This window comes from Rhincodon typus, chromosome 24, assembly GCF_021869965.1.
Source record: "Rhincodon typus isolate 14 chromosome 24, sRhiTyp1.1, whole genome shotgun sequence".
In the NCBI taxonomy this organism is placed as follows: domain Eukaryota; kingdom Metazoa; phylum Chordata; class Chondrichthyes; order Orectolobiformes; family Rhincodontidae; genus Rhincodon; species Rhincodon typus.
The window spans coordinates 38,455,594-38,471,112 of record NC_063355.1 but is presented as its reverse complement, the minus strand read 5'-3'; the positions used below and the strand labels follow the sequence as shown (position 1 = coordinate 38,471,112).

Here is a 15,519-nt window from a genome sequence, read left to right as displayed (position 1 = left end):
TGAAGAAGGGTCTAGGCCCAAAACGTCAGCCTTCTTGCTCCTCTGATGCTGCTTAGCCTGCTGTGTTCATCCAGCTCGACACTTGTTGCGTTTAAGTCTTTTTGATCTGTACATCCTTTGTTTGCTGTGATCTGCCTTTACCACTCATAAACAAAGCATTTCACTATATTTTGGTACACGTGATAATAAAAGCAATCAATCAATCGAGAGATCCCCTTTAAAGACTTCATGTGCTGTGTGTATATAATGTTGTGACTCTGCCTGGCAGCTAGTCTGCTATGGCGTTATAAGCTACACACACACAGAAATCTGTTGGTTTGCAATAACTTGTAATGTGTCTTACATTTTTAAATAAACTAATGCAAGGACCTAATCAATCCCAGACCAGCAACTAATTATTTAACCATTACAATTAGCATGACACTGTGGCAGAGATTAAATGGCATTTTTAAATCTTATTTTAAATGCTTCGGCAGATCTGTTGTACTGCAGCACAGGCCCAGCATTTCCAGATTCATCATCACCATCTCTGCCAAGGATTAGTCTGTGAGAAGCTGAAGGGGTTGATGCTGATGATAAAGCAGGAGGAATCCCTTCATGCCCAGTTTAGGGAGAAGGGTACAAATCAGGCAGGAGGATATGAGGATGGCACAGGAGAACCAATAACCTACAGCCTGACCCAGGAAACAACAACTTGTAACTGAATACTACGAGTCAGCAAATGTTTACAAGCCAAATGAAAGACACTGGTCCCGACTGTCTGCCCTGTTCATCACTGCCTCATACATTCCCACTTAAGAAATAGGAGGAGGAGTAGCCTCCACCACTTCCTCTGGCAGCTCATTCCATACACACACCAGCCTCTGCGTGAAAAATTTGCCCCTTCAGTCCCTTTTAAATCTTCCCCTCTCACCTTAAACCTATGCCCCTCTAGTTTTGGACTCCCCCACCCTGGGGAAAAGATCTTGGCTATTCACCCTATCCATAAATAGGAGGAGGAGTACGCAATTCTATCACTTGAGCTTGGTGTGCCATCCAATAAGATTGTGACTGTCCCACTGTGGCATTATCATCATGTTCCCATTGTAACCTTTGTCTCTGTCTACAAGTTCACTGATGTCACCACTATTGTAGGCCGGATCTCAAACATTGATGAAAAAGAATACAGGGAAAAGAGATAGAGTGCTTGGTGATGTGGTGTGAAGATCACAATTTCTCCCTCAATGTCAGTAGAATGAAACAGCTGGTAATTGACCTCAGGAAGCAAGGTGGAGGGCACGCCCCTGTCCACATCAATGGATCTGAGGTGGAGATGGTCAAAAGTGTCAAGCTCTCAGGTGTGACAATCACCAACATCTGTCCTGGACCACCCAGGTTGATATGACAGTCAAGAAAGCACAACAACGCCTTTACTTCCTCAAGAGGCTAAGGAAATTCAGCATGTCCGTAAAGACTCTTACCAATTTTTATAGATGCCCCATAGGAAGCATCCAATCCTGGTGCATCATGTCTTGATATGGTACTGCTCTGCCTAGGACTGCCAGAAACGACACAGAGTTGTGCACCCAGCCTAGTCCATCACACAAGCCAACCTTCCATCCATTGACCTCTTCAATACTTCGCATTCCCTTGGGAAGACAGCCAACATAATCAAAGATACCTCCCACCCGAGATATAATCTCTTCCAAACTCTTCCATCAGGTGGAAGATATAAATACTTAAACATATATACCAACAGATTCAAGGACAGCTTCTTCCTCGCAGTTCCTAGGCTTCTGAATGGACCTCTCAAATTTTAAACTTAATGGTGGCCTCGCTCTTTGTGCACCCTCTCTGCAGCCATAACACTGTATCCCTTACTGTTTTATTACCCTAAAGCACTTTGTATGGTATGATGTGCCCGTAAAAGCAAAACAGAACTTTTCACTGTGCCTAGGTACATATGACAATAATAAATCAAAATCAAATCCAAAACCATTGTCAATCCAAAATCTACCTAACGCAGCCTTGACTCTATTCAGTGACCCAGCGTCTGCTGATTGCTGCAGGAGAGAGTTCCAAACAGAAATGGTGCTTTGAGATTAAAAAAAATCCACCTCCTCATCTCTGTCTTAAATTGGAGACCACTTATTCAAAAATTGCTGTTTGTCATTCTAGATTTCCCCACAAGGCAAAACAAAATATACTTTCAACATCATTGATAGAGGTTTCTCCTTAACATTAGCATCACTTTCATACCTAATTATAATTTTATTTTAGTTCAAAAGATGCGGCCAGCATTTACTGCCCATCCTTAACTATGCACAGATTCAACCAAATTGCTGTGGGTGTGGAGTCACTTGTAAGCCAGACCAGTTATGGACAGGGCACTAGTGAACCAGATGGGTTTAATGACAATCAGCATTGGTTATATGGTTGTTATTAGGCCAGCTCTTTATTCCTGATTTTTATTGAATTCAAATTTCACCAGTTGCCACGGCAGGGACTTGAACACAGAACCCCAGAATACTGGCACAGAGATATTAATGCTATACCACCACTTCTCCTTAGTACAATCTATGAGGTTGTACGTACCAAAGAGTCGATGTATATCTGTTTGTAGAAAAAAGGGTGTGCAGCAGTTGTGTGATATACCTTCAAGAGACATGTTCATGATGTCATCAGCATTTGACCTAACAATATAAAGTTCTCGGTTTCCATCTTTCACTGTCCTTTTGCAGTATAGCACACTGATGAATATGTGCTACGTCATGAATTTCTTAGTGTCAGCACAAGCATACAAGTGTGTGCGATTGGTACATATATATGAAGTTACCAATTGCTGTAAGAAAAGTAGATTGAATTTGCCTTCATCTCCTTTTACTGTCACGGGAGCTAAATAAATGATCAGATCATGACAGTAGCAAATATTCAGCTATCATGTCCTATCGCATCAGAAAGGAAAGAACTTTGTGTGGTCCAAGTGGATTTCAATGATAAGATCAGCCACGACTGACTAGCAGAGTAGGCTCAAGGGGCTGAATGGCCTACACCTGCTCCTTGGCTTTATGTTTGTAACAAAGTGGTTCCCACAATTCCTGACACTCACACTGCAAATATTTCTTACCAACAACATGTTGTACCAACTCCCACCTGCTCTTTGGCATCGAATCTATTCTTTCAATGAGCTGTTCCCTAAATGAGACAAGATTGAGAGATGTAGAGATTGTCCTGACAGCCATGCTTTTCTTGATGTTAATGGACATGTTAGTTTAGTTTCTTCTCTTTTAACCAACATATATGATATCATTTTCACTTTTAACAACAGCAGGATCATTTAATGGGGCAATCTATATTGAAAAACAGATGAAAAGAGTTATGTGCATGTATATAGCATCCTTCACAGCATCAGAACATTCCAAAATACTCTACAAACAAAAGATGCTTCAAAATTGTGTTGGCTATGGGAGAGTCATAGAATCATAGAGTTGTACAGTATGGAAACAGACCCCTCAGTTCAACTATTCCATGCCGAACAGATATCCTAAATTAATCTAGTTCCATTTGCCAGCATTTGGCCCATATCTCCCTCAGCGTTTCCTATTCATATACCCATTCAGATGCCTTTTAAATGTTGTAATTGTACCAGCCTTCACGACTTCCTCTGGCAGCTCATTCCATACACACACCAGTCTCTGTGTGAAAAAATTGCCCCTTAGGTCCCTTTTAAATCTTTCCCCTCTCACCTTAAACCTATGCTCTCTAGTTTTGGACACCCCCACCCTAGGAAAAAGATCTTGGCTATTTACTCTATCCATGCCCCTCACAATTTTGTAAACCTCTATAAGGTTACCCTTCAGCCTCCAATGCTCCAGGGAAAATAACCCCAACCTATCCAGCCTCTCCCTACAGCACAAACCCTCCAACCCTGGCAACATCCTTGTAAATCTAGTATAACAACATCTTTTCTACAGAAGGGAGATCAGAATTGAATGAAGTATTCCAAAAGTGGCCCAAACAATGTCCTGTATAGCCGCAACAAGACATCCCAATTCCTACGCTCAATATACTGGCCAGCAAAGGCAAAAGAGGATGAATCTCTGTCCGACAGCGAGTGTTCACTATTTCTGAAGGGTGTCAGGGAGCCTAGAACCCCTGACCTTCAGTTGCTGATACAATTCAGTGACTTTGAACAGCTCAATGGAATCTCTTGTGTCTACCTACTCCACTTAGCCAAAATCTGGAAATCTCGAATCTATGCTTTCAACCTTGTCAGTCTTGTCAGAAATTACTCACCTCGCTAGTTCTTTCCCACACATCTGAAAAATAAGCAAGACCATGGCTACAGTAAGAACCCTTCACTTACCTAATGTTGTAAAAAAAAATTGGATCTAAGAGCATACACTGCAATTGGCAATCAGAAATGTCTCCAGGAATTGCCGTAAGCACCCAGAAAGAAAGAAAAACCATATTGAAAAATCGCACTATAAAAATGATTTTTCCTTCATTAAAATTAAACCTTCGGTTTATTAGTAATTAAAATATATTGGATTTGGCAGAAAGCTGAGCAGAATGCTTAGACGCTGGGAGCCATACAATGAAATTTTCAGGATTAGGGTTGACATCTGGAGACAAAACTGGCAGAAGAGCTCTCGTTTATGCAAATATGCGAAGGTAAAGAAAAGAGAGTGTTCACACACGTTATCCAGTTGGACCACAACGACCTGAGCTTCAAGCATTTCAATTAAAATGACAAGCTGTTCAAAACAAATACACATTTCTATATGAGAGAAATTGAGGAGAGAGGACAGAGGGAGAAGGCGATATCAGAGGATTGCTTCCATTAGAACACACTGTGCAATTAATACAAAAGTCCCCAGTTGTTTCTATGTGAATGTTAAACTAAGATGAAAATTATTCAATGATTTGTCTCTTATGCCTCATATATCTATATATCTCTTGGGAACAGATCAAATGTCATTATAATGGAATCATTAAAATCAATGCAGCAAGCTACAACACAGCACAATTATTCTATGTTTGAGTGTGAAAATAGCCAACTTTCCCAACTTCAATCCCAACTACATTTAATAACTTTACTGTAACAGTGTTATTTTTAATAGGGTTACATTAATGGATAGCGGGGTCATTTAAGATCTCAGGGGCTAGCCATTCTTCCCATCTTGTGAACTGCCCCAGGTCTGGTTAGATGTCCCATACCAACCTACACCAATGGCACAGATCCAGTCAATAATCAGTGGTGATGACATAGGGAGCAAACCTACAAGGGACCACAGATAGTAGGAACTACAGATGCTGGAAAATCTGAGATAACAAGGTGCAGAGCTGGATGAACACAGCAGGCCAAGCAGCATCATAAGAACAGGAAGGCTGACGTTTCGGGCCTAGACCCTTCGCTGCTTCCTGGCACAAGGTCCTTCAGGAAGCAGACTTGGTTTCCTTTAAGCACACACACGGAAAGCAGTGAGAAACCTCTCCTGTGGTGCTTTGCCCAGTTGCATTGCTCATTGAAGTTGAAAATGGAGGGCTGGTTAAGAGCAACTGTAGAGGAAAATAGAAGTTGTGGGTCATAGAGGAATAAGCTGTAGACCTGCACCATTCCACACACATTATAGACCATACTAAGGTCCAGGATGAAATGTTGCCTTGATGTGACCTGCAAATCCAGAATTTTTACAGAGGCCGCTGTATCTGGTTACTGATGGCAGCCTCGAAACAAGCAGCAGTTACGTCAGCCAAGCTTTAGGAGTGTTAGTCAATGCGGGAATATAGGAGATACTGTGCATTGCAAACTCCAACACACAACATTAATATAATGGTCAGATCATTGTTTACTAGCGACATTGATTGAGGGATAATTATTGGCCAGGAAATCTAAGAAATTCCTCTCCAAAGCACTGCTGTGACCTTTGCTCAGATAGAGTAGCAATGAAATGTACGGAATTGCTCAGCCAAACATATGACAGTGATTTTTGGCTTCAGGAAACTGTATTGTTTTTCTTTAAAGTGCTTAATATGTGTGAAGTTTGCGCCCGAGAAAGGATTTCAGAGAAAACGGATACCAGACGAAGACAGACATGCAAGGTCTGGGAGTCATCTGGTAATATTGTTTGGGGCCTTGGGGTTCAATTACATCATTGTTACCATGTCTGGTTCTGAATTAGATTACAGAATTTCTGCACTGGGTGTGAGACTGGGACTTTAGATGTTCTACAGTCAGTTGATAAGTGTAAAATAAAGAAAGAAGCTGTATTCTAGTGGTGACATATTGATATTTTTAAACAATCTGTTCAGAGATGTTATGATACACCTCTGGGGTGGGCACAACTTAAACCCAGGCCTCCTGACTCAGACGTAGGACACTACTACTGCACCACAGTGGGCCTGTTAAGCTCATGGCAGTAAAATCGTGCACAGCAAGATCCCAAAAAAAACCAGCAAAGTGTTTTAATGACTAGATACTCTGTCGTAACGTTTGCTGTGGACTAACTAATTGGCCAGTTTACTGGATATAATTTGCCTGTTGTTCTTCAAGACTGGGCCACGGGACCTTACCTGGGGCTGAAGTTAATATCTCATCTGCAAGACAGCATCATTGAAACACTGGAGATTTCACTCGAGTCTCTGGAATGAGATGTGAACTCTGATTCAGTGGTGAGTGGTACCCAAAGAGGTTCGGCCTATGTCAAATCAATTAAGGCATTAAAATATTAGGTGAAGTTTACATTTGCTGACTGAGACTGCTTGATTTGATAGTAGAAAGCTGATGTGTGAGTCTGGAGTGCTCTTAGCTGACCTTACAGTCCAATAGCAACATTGGTGCACTCCTGGCAAACAGCAACAGCATTGATAGAGCATCTGGATTGATGCAAGCTCATCTGGCAACAGGAGCTCCAGAAGAACACAGATTGCCTTGAAAGCTGGGTTGCTACTGAGGGAGGGGTAAGGCTGTGACACAGCACCCGTCCAGGAACCAGCAGCTTTGAATGTTCAACCACAAGAGGCCATTCACTATGGGAGGTGCTCACTTAATGAGAAACAGAGGGAGGTTGCTGGTGAAGATGAGGCCTGGGTGACGGTTGTGGATAGAGCCAATGCTGTCTCAGTGATTTGTGGGCTTCTTGAGCATGCTCAAACTCTGCACAATTTTACAAACTTCCCTTACCATCCTCATTTGTTAAGAATTTTGCAGCTTCATAATGAGAAAAATGCCCAACACTCCAGTCAGCATACCTCCATTGTAAATGTATCGGTGCGCCCAGGTCATTGAATGGAACTCTACTGTTACCACAACAGCATAAATGCTCTGTGGGGCAAGTTATAAACAATAAGCATGCTGTTAATAGAGGGCAGCTCAGTGGTTAGCACTGCTGCCTCACAGTGCGAGGGACCAAGGTTCGATTCCACCTTCAAACAACTGTCTGTGTGGAGTTTGTACATTCTCCCTGTGTCTGTGTGGGTTTCTTCCCACAGTCCAAAGATGTGCAGGTTAGGTGGATTGGCCGTGCTAAATTAGCCGTGATGTGCAGACTGGGTGGACTGTCGCTCTGGGTGGGATGCTCTTCAGAGGGTCAGTGTGGACTTGATGGGCTGGATGTCCTGCTGCATTGTACTATTGTGTTTGAAGCCATATTAGATCTTCAGGTACAAGATGCTCCACAGACAAGATACTTGCATCACTTCCCTATATATCTCATTAGGGCTGATGCTCACTTTCCAACTGCTGCTGGAGATGGCAGCAAGGGGCATAGTTATATGACTGTAGAAAGAACTGGTGCCAATCCTGCTTTTGGGTTCAACAGTGAAAATGCGGCAGAGGGTGCCCAGATTCACAACTACCACAATGCCATCATGCTTTCTTCAATATCCTCCTTACACATCTACATATTCATTCATCTCACACGGGTCCCGAAACAGCAAAAGGCCTACAAATATTTTGCCTTTCTGTTACAAAGCACACTTCACTGTAAGTATTTCGAGCCCTGGACAGGCCCCATTCAAAGACATCCCGACTACTGAGCTCTGGCACATGTCAAAAGGGCCATGGTCCAATTGCAAACCTTACTTTGGAGTCAGAAATCCTTCGACAGGCAAGTTTAAAAGATTCTACCAACTTCACATATCATAATTGGATACCATATGATAACTTAATTGTGTTTTAAATGCAATGATTTATGATAAGGTTTTATTCTTTAACAGTAAGTGGCTATTAATCTGATCAGCATTGCAGAACTGTTCAGATGCATTCAATGGATAATGTTCTCTTTACCTTCAACAGCGTCATAATTCATATGTTAATGAGCCTTCATCCTGTCTCTCAAGTCCCTCTCTCTGTGGCCTCTTACATAATCATGTTGGTAGGGGTTACACTGCTGCATTAACCTTTTCAAACCTTCATACTACTCAAGAAATTGGAATGGAATCAGCAGACTTTTTTTTCAATTCACTCACGGGATTTCTGCATTCCTGGCTAGGCTCGCATTTATTGCCTGTCGATTACTGCCTTTGAGAATGTGGTGGTGAGCCAGCTTCTTGAACTGTAGCAACCCTGTGGTGGAGGTAGACCCACAATGCTCTTAGTGAGGGAATTCCAGGATTTTGACCCAGCAACAATAAAAGAACAGTGGTTTGGTTCCAAATCAGGATGGTGTGTGGCTTAGTGGGGAACTTGCAGATAGTGGTGTTCCCACATATCTGCTCTCTTGACCTTCTAGGTAGTCAAAGTTGTGCGTTTGGAAGGTGCTGTTGTGGAATCTTGGAGAGTTGCTACAATACACCTTGCAGATGGCACACACAGCTGTTTCTGTATATTGGCCAGTAAAGGGAGTGAATGTTGAAGGTGGTGAGTGAGCTGACAAACAAGCAGGATGTTTTGGCCTGGATCGTGTCAAGCTTCTTGACTATTGTTGGAGCTGCACTCATCCAGCCCAGTGAGGAGAATTCCATCCTGAGTTATTTCTTGCAGACAGTGGACAGACTGTAATCTTACGAAGTGAGTTACCTGCTGCAGAATCCCCAGAGCCTTGGAGCTGCTCAAGTAATCTCAATATTTATGCAACTGATCCAGTTCAGTTTTTGTTTAGATTGTAAGGGCTTGATGGGTTAAATGTTTCCCTCCGAGTTCCATGAATTCTTGATTATGGCAGGTTTCTGCAAAGCTCTTCACAATCTATAGTTTCTGCTCAGACAATAGGAGGTTTGATCTCATTCAGTGGAAACTTATTTTCCCTTTGGAATCCTCCTGTGCTCACTGCACTTTGAGTAAAGTTAATCCCTTGAACTAAAGATGGGAGATTATTGGTAACTGGAGATGGCAACTCTCCAAAGCTAAATCCATGGAAATTCTCACTCATGTTTGGCAAGCCACATACATATTACATAATCAGGTTTAACAGTTTTCCCAAATGCCATTTAGATTTCCAACTGTCATATATTCCTGCAGCACTCTATAAATCCTACAGAAGACACAGCAAGAAAAGCAATCATGTGTTTTATTTAATCTTTTTCTCACACACTGCATTACCCAAGTCACTTCACTCCAGCTCCAACTCAAAACTTCACTGGGGTTTAAATAAACATTTTATATTTGTGAATTTAGAATTTGTTTCTTTCCACCTCAGTGTGAATGGCCCATTTATCTCAGAACATCTTTTCCTGGGCCATTGTTTTAACAGCATTATTACTTTAAATCTATGTGTGAGTATCCACAGGCTACAGCTCCTTCCAACATTATTCTTGGCGAAGATCATATGATTTTCAACCATTAACTCCTCCCTCCCTGAGCTAGACCTTGATGTCAGATGACAGAGAATTAGCAAAACGTTTTCTAACTGTCCAGAAATGGACGCTGAGAATATGTTTTTCTTTTTTGTTAATTCATTAATGGGATGAAGGTGTTGCTGGCTAGGCAGCATTTATTGCCCATCCCTAATTGCCCATACAATCAAGAGTCAATTACATTGCTGTGGGTCAGGAGTCACACGCAGGCCAGACCAGGTAAGGATGGCAGTTTCCTTCCCTAAAGGAACTTAGTGAAGCGGATGTTTTTTTTCTCCCCCAAACAATCAGCAATAGTTTCATAGTAATCATTAGACTTGTATTTCCAGATTATGATTGAATTCAAATTCTACCATCTGCTGTGGTGGGATTCAAACCTCGGTTCCCCGAACATTACCTGGCTCTTTGCATTAATGGTTCAGCAATAATACCATTAGGCTATCACCTCCTCTATATTAGGAGCAAAGTGAAGCCAGATCCACTCCAGTGAACCAAATCAAGATCCATCCCACTGTGCACGTCTCTCACTCGTAATATTCCCCTTTTAAGATGATCAAAGCACGTGAAATGAGAACAACCTGTCAGCTTCGTCTCGCTCTGTGCTTTGTGTCAATCACTTCATCTCTTAAACGAATTTACAAACTTCAAAGCAAATTTTCCGGTTATTCCCCACGCTCACCTCTGTCCTGCCACGCTACTGCTCCAACTGCAGCTCACTCCAGCCCACAGCAACTGTTCCAACCTTTGCCATGATTCATGAGTTATTCCCAAATGGATTTGGAACTGTCTCTATTGGAAGGTGGTGAAGAGGTAAACTAGAAATTTCAAAACAGCAACCTGATAGATTTGCCTTTGCTGAAGCTATTAAGGTTTACAGTCGGTGGACTTTAGAATAGTGATGATCTCAATGAATGGTGAAATAGTAGATGACTGTCAACCCTTCCATTCTATTCCACTATTCAATACTTTATCTCAATACCAGCTACTCCCTTTGATTCTGTAACTGTCGTTGCCTGTAATTAACTCTTGTAAGATTTTTCACAAGGGCTTTGGTCTGTTCTCAACGAGATATTCAATTTCATATGAGCATTTCTACGAGGCATTAAGGAGCCTTTACTTATTGGCCCCTGATAGAAGCTGCGACCACTTTGTGGAGCTATGGGCTGCCAAAGATCTTTTGGGTGAAGTGCTGAACAGAAATTCCCAGGGAGGTCAAGTTTACAGACAGCTACAAACACCACGAAACAAAGGGAAGAGAGTGTGAGGGGTTTGAAGGTGTCTGACGATATGGAGGCAAGCAGAGAGCCTACTGTCACATCTCCACCTCTCCAATATCACAGCCTCCTTCCCATTGGATGAAACCCAGGATTACTGCATTCTCCCTCAGCCAGAGAGGCAACTGGCAGAGTATAGAGCTTATACCCCTGGGTCCTCGCACTATCCGAACAAATCAAATAATTTGTTCATGCCTTCTCAGTATTTTAACAAACACTCATCCAGCTTCTTCTAGAAACATGTCCAGCTCCTTCAGCCTTCTTATAATTTGGGACTCTAAATTCTCAACATTTTCAACATTGCTGCTACTGCTGAGAAAAAAACACATTTTGTTGAAGATTCACATCTTGCACTAATCAGGACAATTTGCAAGAACATCAATGTAAAGGGAACAACATTTTACACTGTATGAAAGGGAATGCTGGAGCAAATTATTGCAGATGCTGGAATCTGCACTGAATGCTGGAGATCACAGCGGGACAGGCAGCATCCATGGAGAGAGAGAGTGCAAGATAACATTTCGAGTCGAGATGACTCTTCATCAGAGCTGATGTGAAGTGTGGAGGGGGCAGCATTTATGCAGTAGTAGAGTGGGGGTTGGGATTTGGAGTAGGGGGGGAGAAACAAAGTTGATAATTCAGATTAAGTGATTGGAATGTGAGAAAGGCAGGACAATGGTGTGTCTAACTGCCAGGCTGGAAAGAACTGTCAGTCCCACTAAAGTTGGGGGAGGGGAGAGTGGATTGTTGACTTGATGGCAAATTGATTGAGTTTGGTAGAGGTATTGCATGATGACTTATAGTTGACTGCCAAGCTTTGCTTAAATTTAAACCGGGTAGTTTGACTTTGATTGGTCAAAAACACCTGGAGAAGTGAACCAGGGAATGGTTATGCCAGTTTGTTGAGTTGAATAAGTCGCAATGCATATATAAATTCTTTCTGTTGCAAAGAGCAGGACTCTGTGTATTAATATGTCTGTAGTTTCCAGTGCACTAATCAGCACAGCAATACATGCTTGATTGATTATTTTAAATTGGTTGTCAGTATAATTCTTCGCCACACATGATTATTTAGCAAGTGCTGTCCAATCACAGATATACATGTTGGAGACTGTGTTTTGCGTTTTTCAGGCATGGGCTGGTTGGGTAAAGTCATAGAGTCATACAGACCCTTCGTTCCAACCAGTCCATGCCAAACATAATCCCAAACTAAACTAGTCCCATCTGCCTGCTCCCAGCCCATATCCCTCCAAACCTTTCCTATTCATGTACTTATCCAAATGTCTTTTAAATGTTGTAACTATACCCACATCCACCACTTCCTCAGGAAGTTCATTCCACACACAAACGAACCTCATATAAAAAAACTGTCCCCATGTCTTTTTAAATCTCTCTCATTTCACCTTAAAAATGTGCCTCCAGTCAGTAGCACACTGCAAACAGCTAGAGGGTCATGCTGCTTGATACATAACTAAAAGGAATTAATCTCAACATACTGACAATAGGACTGCTTTCTCTCTCACTCAAGAGAGATGACTGGTGATGGCTTAACCTGAGGGCCACCATGCCTCAGGTAAGGGGAGAGCCCTTCAATGGTAACCTCAGTAGGTGTTCGAATTGAACCCATGCTGTTGGCTTCTCTCTGCATTGCAAGCCAGTCATCCAGTAACTTGCAACACAGAGGCACTGAAACTCATATACAACATTACTTTTATACAACACTGTCTCCCAGTCTTTTTGAAGATCCTTTAATCTCTCTCAGTAAAGCTAATTCTCTCTACCAATGTTTCCCTCCCTGTCAGATTCTTTTCTCTGAAATTATTCACCACCCTCTGTCACTTTTAAATATTTATCTTCCTCTAACAAACGTGCACCCTCCCCCCCCAAATATTTGTTCAATTATCTCTTCCCTGTTCAAATTTCCCTTCTCTGCTGTCAGAATACATATTTCTCTGTCTGATCACATATTTCAACTTCCTGAATCAAACTGTTTATTCAGTGTGTGATTTCAGCAGGAATAAGTCTGAATGCAAAACAATAACTGATTTTAACAAAATAATTAAGAAACGATGGAACAAAGGGTCAACATAACATTATTCTGCAAAGCCAGAATTTTAAACAGCAATTTATAGCAGTTAGAAAGCCCTAGTGTGAAAACACACGGAAACACCAGTTTCCAATGTAAACATCTTTCTGCTAGCTTCAATTATTTAAGCGCCTGCAGGAAATCGCTTACAGTCATTGGAGTTCTGAAGAATGAGAGGAGACCTTATTGCAACATATAGGGAGCTTGGACAGGGTAGAGACGGAGATGTTGTTTCCACTTGTGGGAGAGAATAGGATCAGAGGGCATCATAGTGGGCAGCACGGTGGCTCAGTGGTTAGCACTGCTGCCTCCCAGTGCCAGGAACCCGGGTTCACTTCCACCCTCGGGCAACTGTCTGTGTGGAGTTTGCACGTTCTCCCCGTGTCTGCGTGGGTTTCCTCCAGGCGCTCTGGTTTCCTCCCACAGTCCAAACACATGCAGGTTAGGGTGGATTGGCCATGCTATATTACCCATAGCATCCAGGGATGTGCAGGCTAGGTGGGTTAGCCATGGGGAATGCAGGTTTACAGGGATGGGGGATCGGTTTAGATGGGATACTGTTTGGAGGGTCAGTGTGGACTCGAGGGGCCAAATGGCCTGCTTCCGCAAATGTATGGACTCTATGCTATGATCATCTTGGAGTAAGGAGTTGCCCAGTTAGAACAGAAATAAGCAGGAGTCTCTTGCCTCAGAGGGGAGTCAATATGTAGAATTCTTTACTACAGAGGGGTGTCAAGGTTAGCTTTTTAAGTACATTCAAAGTTGAGAAATACAGATTTAAAATTGAAGATTGTGGAGAAAAGTCAGGAAGGTGGAATTGAGGATTATCAGATCATTGATTTAATTGAATGCACAGCAGACTTAATGGGCCGAATGACCTACTTCTGCTCCTATATCTTATGATCATTGAATTGTTATGGGGCCAAAGGAGACAATTTGGCCCATTTTGTCTGCATTGTTTCCAGCTGAGCCTCCTGACTCGGTGCCATTCTCCCACCCTTTCCTGTAACCCTACTGTTGCAAAGTTGGGTAGAGTATTTGATGTTTAGAAAATGATAGGGGGGGAGTGATTGGTCCTTTAAAAGATGATTTTTTTTAGGCTTGGAGACTTAAAAAAAAGTCTGCAGTCAGCAGCAGATGCACAGAGAGTTCTTGAAATTGAGACATTGTATTAAAAGTCAATACTGTTATCAGGCAAAGCAGCATTTTTACCAAGACAACAGGTTTTTTGAATTTAGCCAATCAATTTAAACCAGGCCCTAGATACTAAAATCCAATTACATTTAAAAATCCCACGGTTTTGACAACCTTGGACCAATCCTATTGTAAGAAATTAATTGGTCATCAAGGGTATAAAAGAAGAGGGCATTTGAAAATCAGTGTGAGAACAACTGACTTTTGTTAGAGTTAATAACCAGCAGCCCTAAAGAGAAAATCACTGGCTCTCACAGAATTCTCTAAGCTCGCTGAAAACCATCATCTAAACTAAATGGTACAGCGTCACTCTTAGCTAATATTCCTGACAACAGCAATTCAACGGAAAAAGGTGTTCCTGATGGAAGACTAGCTGCGAAGGCACCAAACATTCCAGAAGATGTATCCTGTCTGTAATTTAGAGAGATTAAGTTTTAAATTTGGTTTATGTAAGTGGGACTTCTATTTATTGGAACAGCATACCATTAGAATGTTGTTTTTTTTCAGGAAAAGCTAATAGTTAAGGTGGAAAATTGTTTGGTGTTTTAGTAGTTCTGTTAATTTGTTCACTGTTAGATTTAGATAAATAGGATGTTACTTGTTGATTATGGAGTGACTGTCAAGAGTTCATTTTATTTAATCTCCCCTTTATATCAGATTGAGAGGTGACAGGCAGGTTACACCACTTTTCACACATCCTTTAACAGATTCTGAGGTGGGGCGAGCTTCTCTAGGTGTTTTGTTTTGAGTTATTCAAAGGTGGTGGGGGAGGGGTGGTTGACCTCTGCTTCATAACACTACACATTATTTCTCTTTAAATAATCATTCAATGCCCTCTTGAATGTTTCAAATGAACCTGCCTCCACCACATTTCCATGCACAGCACTCCAAGCCCAAAACACTCCGTGTGTGAAAAGGTTTTTTTCTCGCATTGTATTTCCTTCTTTAAACCTATACCCTCCCATTTTTGTTCAAACAACTACAGTTTCACCCCATGTACTCTGTCCAGACCTCTCGTGAATTTGAAACCTTCAATCCCAACAGTCTCAACTTCCCATTCAATTATGTACAGTTTTGGTCACCCCATTACAGGAAGGACATGGAAGCTTTGGAGAGGGTGCAGAAGAGGTTTACCAGAATGCTAGACAACAAGGTGCAGAGCTGGATGAACACAGCAGACCAAGCAGC

The 15,519-nt window shown here is 41.9% G+C and overlaps 1 protein-coding gene across 1 annotated transcript in view; it reads right to left on the bottom strand.

Moving 5' to 3' along the window:
* The window catches only part of wscd2 (WSC domain containing 2), a 538,109-nt gene that overhangs the window by 450,649 nt on the left and 71,941 nt on the right, over positions 1 to 15,519 (bottom strand). Inside the window, exon 3 of the mRNA XM_048611624.1 lies at positions 6,556 to 6,680. The gene's annotated coding sequence lies outside the window, so the exon portion shown is untranslated. The remainder of the gene's footprint in view (positions 1 to 6,555; positions 6,681 to 15,519) is intronic.